This window comes from Hylobates moloch, unplaced genomic scaffold, assembly GCF_009828535.3.
Source record: "Hylobates moloch isolate HMO894 unplaced genomic scaffold, HMol_V3 SCAFFOLD_16, whole genome shotgun sequence".
Classification (NCBI taxonomy): domain Eukaryota; kingdom Metazoa; phylum Chordata; class Mammalia; order Primates; family Hylobatidae; genus Hylobates; species Hylobates moloch.
Genome location: NW_026652291.1, coordinates 49,031,909 through 49,044,744, shown reverse-complemented (window position 1 = coordinate 49,044,744; position 12,836 = coordinate 49,031,909).

The window sequence follows — 12,836 nt, the reverse complement described above, 5'->3', positions numbered from 1 at the left end:
AGATGATGATCTTACATTAAGTAAGTCCCTATTATTCACAGGGGAAAGTATACAGTCATCTCTCCATTTGCAGGCTCCACATCTGCAAATTCAAACCAACTATGGGTTGAAAATGTTTTTTAAAAATAACAAAACAACAATAAAAAATACTACAAATAAAAATATAGTACAACAACTATTTACATAGCATTTACATTTTATTAGGTGTTATAAGTAATCTAGAGATGATGTAAAAGTTATGTGCGAATACTATGCCATTTTATATAAGGGACTTAAGAGCATCCCTGAATTTTGGTATCTGCAGGGATCTTGGAACTAATCCCCAGTGGATACTGAGGGACAACTGTGTGTATTTTCACAAGGCTCTGTCGTTTCTCAGAGCTTTCACCGATGAATAAAATCTAGGTGGCCTCGACTCAGGGGTAAAAGTCATTTTTGGCTGCTTTCTTTGTGGGTTTTTCTTACATAGAGCATGAAAGAAAAAACTAACCGAATCTATCCAAGTCTAGGATTAAATCATTTCTGTCTTTTGGGCTGAAGATGGATTTGATGCAGATGACTAAAGATAGCCAGTTGCCCCTTGTTACAGGTGGGTCCTCACAAATTTGGCCAGCAGAAAGCTGCAGTGGAGACACTGTTAAGACTGCAAGAATATCAGTTCCTCACGTCACAGTCAGCTGCTCTGGTCCATGCACCTCTGCCAACTTCCAGTGGCTAATAAGCTTTTGGCCCAGTGACGGAAGCAGTGGTGCCAATGACAAATATAAACAAGGTCCTCTGCCAGGAGCAAATGCTGAAATCTTTCTGGTAATTGCAGCCTGACATGTGCATGGACCCAGGATCATGTGCCATCTCCACCACAGCCATTTACTATCTGTCGTGGCTCCAGGGACCTCGTACAATATAATGGCTGCCATGGACACCGCATTATCCTGCATATGCCAGGGCAAAATGGCATTGTTCTTTTTGTAACTCCCTAGAGTTGGGAATGAATGGATATTAGGAAGGATACTCACAGAGCTGGTCAGTCAAGAATGAAACCTATGCACCAAACTGAGAAAAGCTGTTGATAGAGGAATTTTAAAGTAGGAATAGGGAGAGGACTACTTCTCTGTTTTTAGCTGGAAGTTCTCTCTATCATGTACAAATGGTTTTGATAACTACTTACAGCATGTCCAGCAATGATGGCTTGAAAATGGGAGATTATTGTATGACAAGAAGTCCTATGCGGGAGGATTTTCTGGTTATAACAACTGCTCTATCATGCATCAAGGACATAGGTTATTTATGTCTTTTCTGTCCTTCATTCTTAGCAAGTTGGATTTTAGTTTTTGTTTGTTGTTTCATGGTATTATTTCAGGTATCACGTTTAAGGTTGAGGCAAGAAGAATGGGAAAGAGGTGGTGCCAGCCATTCTGCCCCTTCTTTCAGGAAAGGAGAAACTTTTCCCGTTACATTTCATGGACCAGAACTGGGTCATCTGATCACCCCCAGCTCTAAGCGAGGCTAGGAAAATGAGTGTCGTCTAAGAGCAAAAGGACTGACGTGACCAGACACGGTTCATCTCCAAGGGCGGGCTGTTTGTTATCACAAACAAAATTAGGCTTCCATTAACAAGAAGGGAAGGGAGTTATTGGGTAGACAACTCACAGTGTCTGTCACAACCCCTTGCCATCCCAGACTTGCTGGCTTGTGAAGTGTGGTCTTCAGGTGGTGTGGGATGGAAACACAATAGGCTCCGTCACTGTTTGCAGGTGTTCCCCTTGCCGTGCATGCCTTTCTCCCCCTCCCTTTCTCCCTTTCTCCCTTTCTCCTCTGAACTAACTTCTCCTTATACCCAGGGCTATGTTCCTAGTGAATTTCTGCTCATCCTCAGGCTTCTACTGAACTCATCTTCATAAGCCTTTCCTGGCCCTACCTCTCAGTGTTATGCATGCCCATCCCTGGCCTCATGACAAACTGTGTTGGCACGTATCACACTGAATTGTAGCTGTCTGTTTTCTTATCTTTGCTCACCGCTAGATTGGGCTCCTTGAGGAGTCTTATTCATATATGTCATATTCATGTTTATGTCCCCAAGACTGGGCACAGAGCCAGGCACATAGTAGTCATTTAATAAACACCAACTGAATCAATGAGAACCTCAATGAGTTTTGCTGCATGCTGTAATTCCTTAAGAAATAGTATTTCTCGATAAAACACACACAGAGAAAACTTCATTATTTGGGGATTGTGAAAGAACACACTTCCCAAGGAAGAGGTGCCCTGTCTGAAAGTGAAGATGCTTCTGCCTGGCGTTTCTACCTGTGTGTGCTGGCTTCCTGTATAGCCCGGCCCTTATTTACCCCAGCTCCATTTGTTTGCCTACCCCAGCTCCCCAAATATACAAGTGAGATCACCCTTACTCATGGGCCATCTCTGGGAAGGCAGTGTTTCATCGGGAGAGCCTAAGCTTTGGAGATTTGACTCTTCGCCATTATCCCATTCTACTAAAGAGCAACACAAGTTAGCCTGTTAACTAACCTCATTAAACTTCAGTTTGCTCATTGGTGAAATATGGCAATAACAGCAACTTCATAGGAGTATGTTGAATATGAAATGACATAACATATGTAAAGTGTTTGGCACATGGTAGCTGCTCAAAAAAGCATTATGATTAGTGACTGCATCTTCGATCTTTAATTATATGGTTTCATCAGGTCAAAGTTTCCTTATCTGCAGGTGATTTCACTACCCTAGAACCAAAATGAACCATGTTTCACAAAGGAAGTTGGGAAATCTCTTAGCTCCATATCACGCACATAGGTAGACAGCTCCGTATCCCACAACCTCGTGATAATGAAATCCCTCCCCTCTAGGAAAGGTCACGGAATATCAGCTTGGGAACGCTGTGTGTTTTGCATGTCAATCTTTTAAGCACGAAGACCTACTTATAGTAAGGCCATATGTGTTCTATAATGTATTTGAAAGAATTTCTAACTTACCACCTATTCTTTTATTGGGATATAATTTACACACTATAACATTTACCCTATAAAGTATACATTTCAGTGGATTTTAATGTATTCTGGCTTGTGTGACCATTATTGCTATCTAATTCTGTAAGTCTTTCATCACTCCAAGAAGAAATCCCATACCCATTAGCTATTAATCCCCATTATCCTCTCCCCATCAGGTTCTAAAACCACTAATTTACTTTCTGTTTCTATGGATTTGCCTATCCTGGATATTTCGTATAAATGGAATTATACAACTTGTGGCCTTTTGTGTCTGTCTTCTATCACTTAGCATGATTTCAAGGTTATCCATATTGCAGCATGTATCACTACCTCATTCCTTTTTGTGGCTGAATAGTACTCCATCATATGGCTATGCCACATTTTGTTTATCCATTCATCCGTTGATAAATATATTGTTTCCACTATTTGGCTATTATGAATAATGCTACTATGCACATTTGTGTGTAAGTTCTTGTGAGAACGTATGTTTTCATTCCTCTTGGATATATACCTTGTAGCAGAATTACTCAACCTTTTGAGGAACTGCCAGACTGTTTTCAAAGTGACTGCTATATTTTATATTTTCACCAGCAATGTATGAGGGTTCCAATTTCTCCACATCCTTATCAAAACTTACTATTGTCTGACTTTTGATTTTAGCCATCCTAGTAGATATTAACTGGTATTTTACTGAGGTTTTGATTTGCATTTCTCTAATGACTAAAAATTTTGAGTATTCGCAAATTGTATATTAACAAGGTCTACTACCCAAATATATATAGAATGATTAAAATTTGACAAATATTTGAATAGACATTTCTCCAAAATTTGAGTATCTTTTTTGGAGAAATGTCTATTCAAATCTTTTGCCCATTTTTAAATTGGGTTATTTGTCCTTTTATTGTTGAGTTGTAATCATTCTTTATATATTCGGGTACTAGACCTAATAAAAGTCTACTACATTTATTAATATATAATTTGAAAATATTTTCTCCCATTTTGTGGGTTGTGCTTTTCACTTTCTTGACGATTTCTTGAAGATTAAAATTTTAAAAATTTAACTTTGATGAAATCCAATTATCTATTTTTTTCTTCTGTTGTTTGTACTTTCCAGGTCATATCTAAGAAACCATTGCCTAATTTCAAGTCACAAACATTTACACCTGTTTTTCCTAAGACTTCAATGGTTTTAGCTTTTACATTTAGGTCTTTGATCCATTTTGACATATTAATAATTTTTGTATTTGGCATGAAGTAGGGATACAACTTCATTTTTTGCACGTGGATGTCTAGTTGTCCTGGCATCATTTGTTGAAAAGACTATTCTTTCTTTCTTCATTGAATTATTTTAGCACCCTTGTCAAAAATCAACTGGCCATAAATGTAAGAATTTGTTCTTGGACTCTACTCTCAATTGTATTCTGTTGACTACATATTAGTCAGGGAAAGAGAATCAATTACTTACACACACACACACACACACACGTACACATACATATATACAGGAAGGAAGAAAGAGAACAAGGTTTATTGCAAGGAATTGGCTTATACAATTGTGACAAGTCTAAAATTGTCAAGAAGGGCAGGCTGAAACTCTCAGGCACAAGCTGAAGCTTCAGTCCACAAGTGGAATTTCTTCTTCTCCAGGGAAGCCTCAGTTCTATTTGTAAGTCCTTTCGACTGATTGATTCAGGCCCACCCAGATTATCTAGGATAATCTTCCTTATTTAAAGTAAACTGATTATAGATTTTGTCACATTTACAAAATACCTTTATGGCAATACCTAGATTAGTGTTTGATTGAGTAACAGGAGACTATTTCCTAGGCAAGCTGACACACAGAACTGACCATCACAGTCTGCTTAGTCTTATGCCAGCACCACACAGTCTTAATTACTGCAAATTTGTAGCAAGTTTTGAACTCGGGAAGGTGTGAGTCCTCTTTGTTCTTTTTCTAGAAAGTTTTGGCTATTCTGGGTCCTTTGCTTTTCCTATGAATTTTAGAATCAGCTTATCAATTTCTGTACCTGCATTTATTTTTATATTAAGATAAATTGGCAACTTTGAAATCTAATTCATATGATTAAGAGAGTGGGCTAAGACGTTCTGCTTTGTCTCTGTAGGGGATAAAAAGTAATTATCTCGGAGGCCGGGCACTGGCTCATGCCTGTAATCCCAGCACTTTGGGAGGCCAAAGCGGGCAGATCATCTAAGGTCAAGAGTTCGAGACAAGCCTGGCCAACATGGTGAAACCCAGTTTCTACTAAAAATACAAAAATTAGCCAGGTGTGGTGGCATGTGCCTGTAATCGCAGCTACTCAGGAGACTCAGGTGGGAGAATCTCTTGAACCCGGGAGGCGGAGGTTGCAGTGAGCTGAGATCGTGCCACTGCACTCCAGCCTGGGTGACAGAACGAGACTCCATCTCAAAAAAAAAAAAAAAAGTAGTATGTTTTCCTTACCCATCACAAGGTTCATGGCTGAGACCCTTATAACAAAAGACAGATTAACAAAAGAAAAGCATAACACATTTAGTTGTTATCAGTTTTACATGACCCAGGAATGTAAGACCTTCAGAAATGAAGACCCAAAGAAACAGGGGAAACTGTATTTTTAAGAACATGTAGAAGTTTGATTGGAGGACAAAAGATGTGATCTAATGGTCACATTAACTGGGGGAACATGGCAACGCCTGTTTTTTCAGATTCATCTCTGTGTCTCTGTATTTCCAATCCTTTCTTCCAGGTATAGGGAGGACCTCTGGAATGAGGGTCTTATTCCTACTTTACAGGAAAATCAGAGAATTATTTTATGGCCTGTTTCTGCCTCCAGGGAGAAGGACAGCAGAAGGTCAGAGGAGCCTTCCTGCTTTTGCTGTTTTCTCAAATACCAAAGTGCCCTATTTTGGGGTAGTGTGTCCTAAACTCCATCATCTCTCAGGATCACTTCATGTATTTCCTATCTCCTGCCAGCAATATTATGTTCCAGCTGCCAGTGTGAAAGACAGAGATGAATAAGCACCATGGGAATAAATGAACTAATATAACATTGCTACACAAAAGGGGTCCCGATCCAGACTTCAAGAGAGGGTTCTTGGTGCAAGAATGAATTCCGGGTGAGTCCATGTGGAAAGTGAAAGCAAGTTTATTAAGAAAATAAAGAAACAAAAGAATGGCTGCTCCCCTCAGGGCTGCTGGCTGGCTTTTTTTTTTTTTTTTTTTTTTGAGACAGTCTTCCTCTGTCACCCAGGCAGGAGTTCAGTGGTGTGATCTTGGCTTGCAGCAACCTCCGCCTGCGGGGTGCAAGCCATTCTCTTGCCTCAACCTCCTGAGTGGCTGGGATTAGAGGCGTGTACCACCGTGCCCGACTGATTTTTTGTATTTTTAGTAGAGACGGGGTTTCACCATTTTAGCCAGGCTGATCTCAAACTCCTGGCCTCAAGTAATCCGCCCACCTCGGCCTCCCAAAGTGTTGGGATTACAGGCCTGGTTAGCTATTTTTGTGGCTGGTTAGCTATTTTTATGGTAACGCCAGGCCTGGTTAGCTATTTTTATGGTAATATCTTGATTATATGCTAAACAAGGGGTGGATTATTCATGAGTTTTTCGGGAAAGAGGTGGACGATTCCTGGAACTAAGGGTTCCTCCTCCTTTAAAACCATATAGGGTAACTTCCAGATGTCATGGCATTTGTAAACTGTCATAGAGCTGGTGGGGTGACTTTTAGCATGCTAATGTATTATAATTAGCGTATAATGAGCAGTGAGGATGACCAGGGGTCACTTTCATCCCCATTTGGTTTTGGTGGTTTTGGCCAGCTTCTTTACCACATCCTTTTGTTAGCAAGGTCTTTATGACCTGTACTTTGTGCTGACTTCCTGTCTCATCCTATGACTAAGAATGCCTTAACCTCCTGGGAATGCAGCCCGGTAGGTCTCAGCCTTATTTTACCCAACCCCTATTCAAGACGGAGTCACTCTGGTTCAAACGCCTCTAACAACATCAATAAGTAATTTCAATTCTCAAATACCGTAACTTAAATAATACTTCTCTCTCCTGATTGTTAAAGAGGAAACGTGGCATGTTCTACATCCTTTACTTGGTGTGATTATTGATGACAAAGCTAAGATAGTTTCACCTTTATTAGGAGGAGCACCCAATGTACTCTCAATGTCAATTCATCATCATAAACCTATTCTGAGACTTTACAAAGCCCCAAGCTCTGTGATGTGATTTGTGGCTGGAGAGATGAATAATCACGGCTCCTGCCCTTGCAAAGCTCGGGGAGCCTTGTAGAGCAAACACAAGCCAAAACGAAGAAGCCAGCAGCCAACCTGTCCTGCAGTTTGGCTGATAGCACATTATTTTCTTTTTTACACAAGTATCAAATGTACATTTCCTGCCCCATTCACTGGGACATTTTATGGTCATTCCTATGTGGTTAGCTTTTTCAAAGACACAACTGGCTGGTGAGGAGAAGTCACGAAGTTTGTGTTCCTTTGGGACAAAAGGTAAGTGGAAAGTCCTGCTGATAATTACAGCCTGCTCCATCTCTCCTCCTCCCTGCTTAGCCATCCATTCATTTTCTGGGAAGGTTTCTTAGCACTCAGGCAAGATGAAGGGATTTGAGAAACAATGAGTATTGTTAAGAATCAGTTAATAGCCACTTGCCTAGAAAGATACCTAATTAACAAATGGTCCTTTTGAGGTTTATGCAGAGGGATCCTCACCTTTGCTCGTCACCTGCTTTGACAATTCTTGTAAGAAATGGAACTGAAAACTCTTTCAGAGATTGAGGAATGGGGTCGAGTTTTAGAAACAAGTTTTTGTTTTTTGTTGTTGTTGTTTTGTTTTTGTGTTTGTTTTTTCTTGTTTTCTGTTTCTTATCCAATGATGTGAAAAGGAGGTGATGCTCAGGCTTGGGGCTGAGAAGTTAAGTGTCTCCTACTGCTGGAAAAATTTGTACTTACACTCACATTTGATGTGGGGCCTCAGAGAAAAAGTGGCTCTTGATTTTTAATTGAAGACATGATCCACCACATGATGAAAATCAGTCTCTTACCCTACTGTGAATAAATGAAAAAAGAATTAGTTTTTAAGGGACCATTCAAAATACACCACTAATAGAACACACCAAAATCTGTTTAATAATGCTTATTATAATTATGCATTTAAATATAAAAGGACAGTTTGTTATTCAAAGTAAAAATGGACTAGGTATACATGTTGATTATTCTTGAGATTCTCACACCAATGAGACAGAACCTGTCCCACCCCCAACCCCCAGGCCAGTTTAAAATCAGCATGAATGCTGTGTAATCTAACCAACAGGATTGATCCAGGTCAGGTATTAAGGGCTAAAATGGATTAAACAAAAGACATTCCCCTTGTAACAAGAAGGAAAAACTTCAAAGGTGGGATTTGTTCTTGTTATGACAAAGGAAGTGGATTTACAAACTGCCTTGAGGCACACCCCTCGGTGACTTTCAATTTGCTCTCCTCTTACACGGAGAGGCCTTTTTCTCCTTCTCCTCTCCCCCACCCCCTCCACCCTACACACCCCAGCTCCCAGAGTCCTCTCCAGGGTAAGAACTTCAGGTTAAGAGGATCAGAGCAAGAAGATTTTTTGTTTGTTTTTCAAGACTTGGCACCAGGCATCTCCCCATCAAATGACACTCGTTTGAGCACCTCCCAGGTTCCCATCACTCAGATGTAGAGCAGTGACAATACGCAGGGGAAATAGGGAATCGTGTTTAGTTCCCTCCATCAGAGCAGACAGACTGCATGCTTCATCCTGGTACTTGCATTTGGTTTGAAAATCTGAAAGAGAGAAATGCAAACAAAAGCAAATTATTCTAATGAGTGAAAAATAACTCCACTCCATTAGTATAGCTTACTGCATAGACTTATGGTCCTGGGTCAGGATTAGCCACATTGGGTTTTATTGTTAATACCCTGATACAATGTATATATACTTTGATACAATGTAATAACTTTTATTATAATAACGCATATGTAAACACAACGTATCTCTGAGAAGTTTAAAGCATTTTTCAGCTCTCCTGCATATGTATATATACCTACATATATATTTTGCATGAATTTAAATACATACATCTATGTATTTATTAATTATTCTACTCAAATTACCTTTAAAATACTTAAGTTCTCTGGGCAGGAAATGGAAATAGGACTGGTATGTAAATGCGCCATCACAGTTTCTCAAACTCTAGTCATATACAAACCCCTTTAAAAAGAAAAAAAAAAAAAAAAACTCCCACTGCTCCCCAGATGTTGACTTCAATTACATTTATAATAATATTACTTCAACATGTATGAACATAAAACTAGTTATGTACTCCTTATGTTGCAGTTCTTATTCAATTACAAAACCAAAGTAAATGGACTAATTACAAACAAATTGCAAAACCAATAAAATTCAAATTAACGACATTAAATTAATGTTGACATACTGTTTTATTGAAATTGAATTACCATTTACAGCATGAATATGGTGCCGGCTGCCCTCCCACATTCTAGTCTAGTGATATTCCTGAGTGGAGATGAGGGTGTTCAGACTGTGATTACAGAAGATTTAGGTCATAATATAACTTGAACCTAGGTAATGGACTATCTGAGACCACGTGTTTGGGGGGATGTTTAAATATAATTACTATAAAGCAGGAACAGCACATTCTATCGGGATTATTGACAAAGATCCAGTCACCGTACTGCCCATAACTTCTGTTCATTAAGCAATCCCAGTCCTTAACATGGCTTGAGATGATTCAAGTCTTTCAACTTGGGGACCACTGAATTAAATATACAAGTGTGTGAGGAGACCCAAACTTGTAGTTTCAACACGTTTTAGTGAAAAGAAACCTGTGCATAGTTGGTATTTTAACTACTTGTAATATTTAGTGGAATAACAGGCTAGAGTAATTGATCAACCTTGTAATTCCAGAACTAAAATAATTCTCTATGAAAGAAGCTGTAAAGATGCTCAACAAAAAATCAGAGTGACTATCAACCATCTGTGCAGATACCCACCCACCAGAGAGAATAAAGGTGCTTAGAGAAACATAAATGTGAAGTGGCCTCCCACATCTATAGAGGCATTCAGAGCCTGAGAAAAAAGCTCCAACAGATTTCACCTCTAGCAGCCTGAGTGGACTATGACAGCTATTCCTAAGGAATAATGCTACAGATTAATAAAGATAGAAAAGTAAGATGTAAGATGTAATGTAAGTTATATCCAGGATTTGTCTTTCTTTCTTTTTTTGTTTTTTTTGAGATGGAGTCTCATTCTGTGGCCCAGGCTGGAGTGCAATGGCACAATCTTGGCTCACTGCAGCCTCCAACTTCTGGGTTCAAGTGATTCTCCTGCCTCAGGCTCCTGAGTAGCTGGGATTACAGGTATGCACCACCACGCCCAGCTACTTTTTTTGTATTTTTTAATAGAGACGAGGTTTCGCCATGTAGGTCAGGCTGGTCTCGAAATCCTGACCTCAGGTGATCCGCCCGCCTTGGCCTCCCAAAGTGCTGGGATTACAGCTGTGAGCCACCGCACCCAGACCAAGATTGGTCTTTCTAACTACCAATTTCAATAATTGACTAGAGAACTCAGAGATAATAAAGATACTACATAATTTTTCTACATATCTCATTTAATGGCTCATTTATAAGCCTACTCTATGATCTAAGGGCATCCTCCGGACACTTTAACAATAAATAAAGCATGTTTTCCAGATAAAACAAAAGAGAAATCTCAAGTTGCTGGTTAGGCTGTGCAATAAATAGCAATTATGTCTCCAACTTTTTATCCCTCCAACTTTTTATCCCTCCCAGTATCCATGTCCTTTGTCATGTAGCTTTGCCCTCCTACTATGGGAAGGTTAGTCTGTATGTTAACACCCTATGCCATAACTTGCTTTGGCTAATGCAGTGTTAGTAGAGAGAATGCAAGCAGAGGTTCAAGAGGAATTGTGCATTGCCTTTGCCCTCCCTTGCACTTCTGCCATCGACATGGGGATGTGCCGAGGCTAGCCTTCCATACGACCAGCGCTGAGTCACCCCAGTCCCACCAGCCTGGATCAGACTGCAGCTTGCCTAACCCCCAGACATGTGAGCAAGCCTAACCAAGGTCAGCAAAGCTTCCCAGCTGACCTCCAGATGGCCACAGACACATGAGCTATCACCATAACCTGACACATACTACAAATGTGAAAAACATATGCTCTCTGTGGTCATTGCCTCTAGTAGAGGCGATGGATGATGTTTCTTTGCATGCCCTCATCAAAACACTTTCACAAAGAGAGTTAGAGCTAGTGTAAGTTTCAACAACTATGAAAAGATTGGGGCTCTGACCTGCAAGAGCTTCCAGGTCTGTTTATCACACCAAATGATGATGGTCTTCAAATCCTATAGAGTTATTTGAAGGTGCCCCTTATATGATGATATTCCTGTTTTAGTTCTGCCTTAAATCATTTTTGATATTAATTAATTATTCTGTTGGGAACACTGCCATATTAACACCCTGGATCTTGACAAACAAGTGTGTCCTCAGATCTCATTACATGGGATCTGTGAGGTAAGAGTAATGACATGTCTTTCAGGGGCTGGTGGAGGGACTCATCCCAGCAATATATTACATCAATAAATGGTTCTTTGCTATCTAAATTGGACCTAACCAAGCCAAGAAGAACAATGTCTGATGAACACTCTTCCCCCGCCCGCTAGATAAGAGAGAAGAAAGCCTAATAGATCTCTCACATCTCTAATTCCTATGATTTGGATCCCAGTAATGAAATGAGAAAGAAGCTCTGTGCATCATTTTTAATCTAAGCCTTTATTCCAAAGAAAGGTCCCTGAGGAGTTAATGTCATGTGACTAAGTAATTAGATCTCCATTGCTTAGCAAGAATTCTATACCGAAGGCAGGATAATTCTATTAGAAAATGAAACCACAATATCATACAGTTCTGAGGCCACTAAATTTGTATTTAATTATCCAGGTAATGTAATTATGCAATCAGTTTTAATCTGATATCAAGAGGAAAAGTTCTTGGTTATTTTTGGGGGGTTTTTTTTGTTTGTTTGTTTTGCAAGGTTTTGTGAAAGGGCCATGCAATTAATGTGACATACTTAGTTACTGGAATGTAAAGATATCTTTGCAAGAATATATTCCCATCCAAGCATGTACATTATATTAGTTGCTTAGATCCTTGCTATTCCTCATGTATTTGTGGCTTCTTATCTTATAATGATCTATAATTAGCCCCATGATGGAACAAAGACCTTAGCACTGTATTGAAAAGCTCAATTTCCACAGTACTCCACAGAACAAGAGAGGAACAATGAAGATTCAGAAAGGAATTTAGATTCCCTTAAATGTTCATAAGAAAAAGTTTTTAAAAATCTATCCAAATCATGAAAACCCATCCGAGACACATGTTTTAAAACCCCTTACAAGTGCCACCAAAGTAAGATTCTTTCCTTATAACTTATGATCCCTGATAGATACAGATTTTTAGAGTAAACTGGATTCTTAGGGCTAATGCTTGCTGTTGTACTAAAATGGTTATTCAAATGCCATTTTATTTAAGGCACACCTCTATCACATAAACAATGTTTCCCTACATACTTTATCTTCTTCAATTGTTTCTTTAAGATTTTAGGTTTTTTGCACGGTGGCCTTGTGCTACCTGCGTCTTTAAGCTGAGAGTGTAGTGGCTTTCAAGGCACTGGTAGCACAGGTAAGAACTTACGTGCCTTCTGGTAAGCCTTCCTTTTCCTAATCTTGAACTGTGAAACTTTCCAAAGTCCTCCATTGTCACTCTT